The sequence below is a fragment of the Neofelis nebulosa genome, chromosome 10, assembly GCF_028018385.1.
Source record: "Neofelis nebulosa isolate mNeoNeb1 chromosome 10, mNeoNeb1.pri, whole genome shotgun sequence".
Classification (NCBI taxonomy): Eukaryota; Metazoa; Chordata; class Mammalia; order Carnivora; family Felidae; genus Neofelis; species Neofelis nebulosa.
Genome location: NC_080791.1, coordinates 24621955 through 24627608, shown reverse-complemented (window position 1 = coordinate 24627608; position 5654 = coordinate 24621955). Strand labels below are relative to the sequence as shown.

The 5654-nt window shown below is 39.8% G+C and overlaps 1 pseudogene; it reads left to right on the top strand.

Annotated features, from left to right (window-relative positions):
• The first annotated feature begins 378 nt into the window (after nucleotides 1-378).
• Nucleotides 379-977, top strand: LOC131488540 (AP-3 complex subunit sigma-1-like; annotated as a pseudogene).
• Nucleotides 978-5654: the final 4677 nt, after the last annotated feature.

Below are 5654 nucleotides of genomic sequence, written 5' to 3'. Positions count from 1 at the left end.
AATACAAGACTCTTGATTTTGGCTTAGGTCATGATCTCATGGTTCATGAGATCAAGCCCCGTGTCAGGCTCTGCACTCACAGCACAGTATTGTGGTGAAGACAGTGGGATTTATTTATCTTTTATGCAGAGAAGGATCTAAATGGAGGTGGGAAACAAGTTGCTTATTGGTTTTTGGGTGTTTTTTTTGTTTTGTTTTTTGTTTTTTTACCATATACAGTTCGTTTCCACGGGGAAATTACAATAAACAACCTGCTGTACGTCAGGTACAATTCACTACGTTATGTCATTTGACTATTACAAAAACTCTTGAGGTAAATAATTGGAATTATTATAAAGGTAAATAAAGGCCCCCACCCTGGCCCCCAGCACCCCCAGTCGGCCCGGCTCAGCCATGTTCAGGGCAACCCTCATCTTCAACAACCACAGGAAGACGCGAGTCTCCAAGTTCTACCAGCCCCTACAGTGAAGATACACAACAACAAATCATCAGGGAGAGATTCCATTTGGTATCTAAGAGAGATGAAAATGTTTGTAATTTCCTAGAAGGAGGATTGTTAATTGGAGGACCTGACAACAAACTGATTTATATGCAACATTATATTTTGCCTTCTGTGTGGATTCTTCAGAAAAGTGAACTTGGCATTTTAGATCTAATTCAAGTATTTGTGGAAATGTTAGACAAGTGTTTTGAAAATGTCTGTGAACTGGATTTAATTTTCCATGTCACCAAGGTTCACACTATTCTTGCAGAAATGGTGATGGGGGGAATGGTGCTGGAGACCAACATGAATGAGATTGTTACACAAATTGACGCATCAAATAAACTGGAAAAGTCAGAGGGCGGCTTAGCAGGAGCTCCAGCCCGTGCTGTATCAGCTGTAAAGAATACGAATCTTCCTGAGATCCCAAGAAATATTAACATGGGTGACATCAGTATAAAAGCGCCAAACCTGCCCTCTTTTAAATAATAAAAAAACAAAATTTAAAAGGCCACTCCTGGGTAAAATCCAGGGGGAGAACTCATCTAAGTTCACCATGCAGTCGTTTACCAAAAATAGAGGAGGAGACTCTTAACTTTTGTTCTTGGATTGAAGTCAAGGTACTATAGAGAAGTTGTGTAAAACCCGTATGGAAGTTCAATGTGGCTTTTCCTGCTCAGTGATTTTGAAGAAATGGGATCGTTCTAGTGTGATACTTCCCTTTCTTTTCTAAACTGCATTCCCGTGCCCACCTAAGGCATGCCTCTATGTATCGGCTACTACAGTATTTCAAAGAGTGTCTGAGGCATTTCTTTCAACTATGTACAATCCAAACTGTTGCTGTTTTGTATGGATCACCCGTGCAGCATTCCATAGTTCTTTCTGTTATTTGTCACACTTGTTATTTAAAGAACCGAGTATGTATTGCATGAAAACATTATGACCTTTTTCTCTTAGTTTAAATAAACTCCAAGGTAACTGGACTTCTAAAGCACCTTTCTGTTTGCCTGACAGCTACTTTAGCAACAACTGACTCAACAAAGTAAATAAAAGTATATTTTATCACTGTTAAATAAAAAAAAAGAAAGAAAGGTAAATAAATGGACATAGGTAAACATATCAGATTTATAGCCTCAGTCTAGGTTTTCATGATTCACAGATCCGTATGCTTTCCACCAACACCACGTTGCCTTCCTAGTCCCATAAGGATAAGGGATGAGCCAGAATGGAGGGAGACCAGAGCAAAAGACTGACCGGGAAGTTGGTTAGCAAGGCAGTCACAAAATCAGTGTATGTGGGAATGCCAACCTATGGAAAGCAATGGGATACGTTTTAGCACAAGGATCACTAAGAATTGGTAATGGCGTGTTGTAGCACCCAGAGGAGGAAGCACTCTTGACACTGGCTGGCTGGGTACAAATCCTGCCCCCTTCTTCATGACACGTGTGACCTTGGGAGGGTTATTTATTATTCCATTGCTTCAGGTTTTGTTTTGTTTTGTTTTGTTTTTTAATTTTAAACATGGGACTATCCAGTCAGAAAGACAAATGCAGTATGACTTCACCCATACATGGAATTTAGGAACCAAAACAAAGGAGCAAAGAGGAAAAAAGGAAAGAGAGAGACAAACCAAGAGACAAACCCTTAACTATAAAGAACAAAGTGATGGTGACCAGAGGGGAGGTGGGTGGATGATAGGAGTGAAATAGGTGATGGGGATTGAGGAGGGCACTTGTTGTGATGAGCACAGAGTGATATATGAAGTGTTGAATCACTATATTGCACACCTGAAACTAAGATAACACTGTATGTTAACTAAACTGGAATTTAAATAAAGACTTTAAAACTAAATAAATCCGTAGAAATTGGATGATCACTCTCAAATGGGTTCTTGTATGTTAACTACACTGGAATTTACATAAAGACTTTAAAACTAAATAAATCTGTAGAAATAGGATGATCACTCTCAAATGGGTTCTTGTAGATCTCAAGTAAGTGGAAACTTAAATGGTGCCTTGGACATAGCAGCAATAAATACTACTTACCACGACCACTATTGTTATTACCATTATTATTTTCATTACCTTTAATGATTAGAAATAAAAGAGTACAAGACACTGCATAGCCTCCAACTTTTATATTTTTAGGTGACTGGAAGGATAGAGGTATGCTGAAGGACTTCGTAAAAATCTAAAAAAGGAACTCATTTTGGGGGAAAATAAATGAATCTATTTGGGGAGGGAAAAAATGCCTTAAATATCTTGGACGGTTCTGAAGGTTGCTGCGGTTTGCTAAGTTTCTCTCTCTGTGGAGATTTTCTACAGGGGCCTTTTCTCAACGGTGTGTTCCCTCTATTATTCACTAGCATGCTGATACTGACATGGAACTGTTTCCTTGGACTTGGATATCAGCCCCCACCCATCAGCTCGCTGGCTGGAACCTTCTGAGTTTTACAGGCTACCTTCTAGAATCTACACTGAGCGGCCCTTCTTTTTTATTCACCTGTATCCTTGCCGTAGCTCAGCAGTTGGGGTGGGAATTCAGTTGTACCCAAACTGAACCATAACCGCCAGGTTGCAAATCTCAAGAGTCACAAAATATGCCTGGAGTAATCGTATGTGGTTTTTGTACGGCATATAGGTTACTTAGATTGAGATTAAAGAATTATGGTTTTGTGACAAGGTCTATATCTTGCATTCCTAATCTCCTTTTAAAGCACAAATACTGAATATCCATTTACTGTTTTCCTACATACCTAGGTTGATACTTGAAACATATAATTGAACAGGAGACAGTCCCCATTCTCAAAAAGCTCCTGGGAAGATGGTGATATGCATAAGAAAATCACTAATCACAATATAGTGTGATGGGGATCTTATATAAAGTGCTGTGAAAGTACAGGAGAAGCCCTAACGCAGTCTAATGCCAACAAGGATAAGGCTTCCTGGAATTATTGACCTTGGAAGTGGTGGGGTTAGAAGGATGAAGTTCCAGATGGAGTGTCTAGCATTTGCCTAAGGACCGCATTTAAATGGCAAGGGCTGGTCTATGTGGTAGGAAGGATAGGAGATGGTAAGCGGTCATATTGCAGCCAGCCTGAATGTCAGAAAAATGACTTTGGCATTGTTCTGATGGGAAAAGAAAGTCACTAAAGGGTGTTAAGGTGGGGGATGGGGAATGGGAGTGATAAGCACGTTTGCATTTTAGAAAGATTCCTTTTTAGCAGCCCTGTGGACTGGGTATGCAACTGTATCTGCAGTATCTCAGCGTTCGAGTTCCCACATGCACTTGAGCACCCAATCAATGAGACTAAACCAATCATGACTCCTTACTTCTATGTTACAGATCAAAAGGCAGGTTGTGGATGAATTGCCCAAATCACTTTGCCAACATAAGGCAGCAGCCAGTCTGAGCTCTGATCTATATCCCAGCTAGCAGAGGGTCAAAGAGCCTCTTAATTCAATTTCCTATAATCTTCAAGTAAGTGCAAAATTTCAAAACCTTCCCCAAATGAGTTGCTTTTAAAAATTGAACTGGATTCCTTGTTGAAGTTAAGTTTGGGTTTTCTAAGGGTTGAGTTTGCTGGGTGTACCTTTACTGCTCTTTACTGTCTCTTACTAATGTTGGCAAAGAAAAGATGAATTTCTTCCTCACGGACGTTGCCATGGCCTTTGTGAAGATAAGAGAACAGCATATAGTGAGGCTGAGGAGGGTGTTAAGTAAATGTAGTAAGCAACTCGCAGATTTGAAGGATGTCTGGATAAAATTCAAGCCCAACTCTAAAATAGTCTTTTTACTAAAAGTGACAGAAATTTGGCAGCCTGGATCTTGGGGTACGGAGTTAAATCCAGTTCTCAAACCTATCGGTTCTATGATTCTAAGTAAATTACTGCAATTCTCTGAGCCTGAGTCTCAAGGACATTGTTTTCCAACATAAGAGGGGAATGATGTATTGCCCTTTAAGAGTGCCTGTTTTTCCTTCAACTGTCAGCTTCCCCTGATACTTGACTCAGAGTCAGAATCCCATAACCTAGAAGGTGTGGGTCTAGTCCCTTTGTCTTTCCTTCTTTGGCTTCCACAAAAGCCACTGGCACTACTCATCCAAGGACTCTGCCTACTCTATTAGGGTTCCATTGGCTATTGAAACCCCTGGCCAGGACACTTCTTGGGATACAAAAAAAACAAAACAAAACAAAACAAAAAAAAACACACAAAGTATGGTGATGTCAATACGGACATGTTCCCATGGGCTCAGCCACAGCTTCTGACATGACAAAGACAAACAGGACAAATAGTCTTCCCCAAATGTGTAACTTTAGTGATAGACTAATTCTTAAAAAAAAAGTAATTATCTTTGTAGTCTCAATGTCGACACAGACAGGGCTGCTTTAGAGGCCACTGGATTCAAGGAATGTATAACATGTCCCTTTAGGAGCTGAAGTGTTATCTCACATGCCACAAATCTTTTTTTTTTCTCCCCCACTAGGTGAAAATCTCAGAACTTCCCTAGTATAATCCCCACTGAACAAATGCGGGAAGAAAATGAGCCACATATCCGTGAAGTCAGTATGCTTTACCAAAGAGTAGCAAACGTACAGCTCTTTTTTTTTTTTTTTTTTTTTTTTTTTTTTTTTTTTTTTTTTACAGCCCAAAGGATCAAGGGAGTTATACCAAAAAAAAACCCAGACAACTTTTCTTCGTCCTAGGGTTTTATTCTCCTGAGATGCCAGGGAACAAGGCTTATGTGAGGGTTGGAAGGATATTCTAGTGTAGTCTAGAAAGTACAAATCACAGATTATCTTACTGGGTGAATACCCAACTACCTCTGTAAAAGGATATTTCTTTTATCTCTTTATTTGAAGACAGGAGTTTCTGTTTTAAGTCTTGGAATTCAGGAAGACTTACAGTAAAACGCAGAAATATTTATTCTTCCGTGTCACCCCTCACAGATTATACCTAAATCTCACTGGAGAATTCTGATTATACTTCAAGAGAGCACTTAGACGTTTTTAGGGTGGACTTAACTCTCATCTTTGCAAAAGGACAGCGTTCCCATGGTGATGAGGATGATATTATCAGGACAGGTTCCAGCAGTGAGTACAGACCCATTGCTCACCACATGAATAGATGGGATAAGAGATAACAGCATTTTCTGCTCAAACACAGATAACTC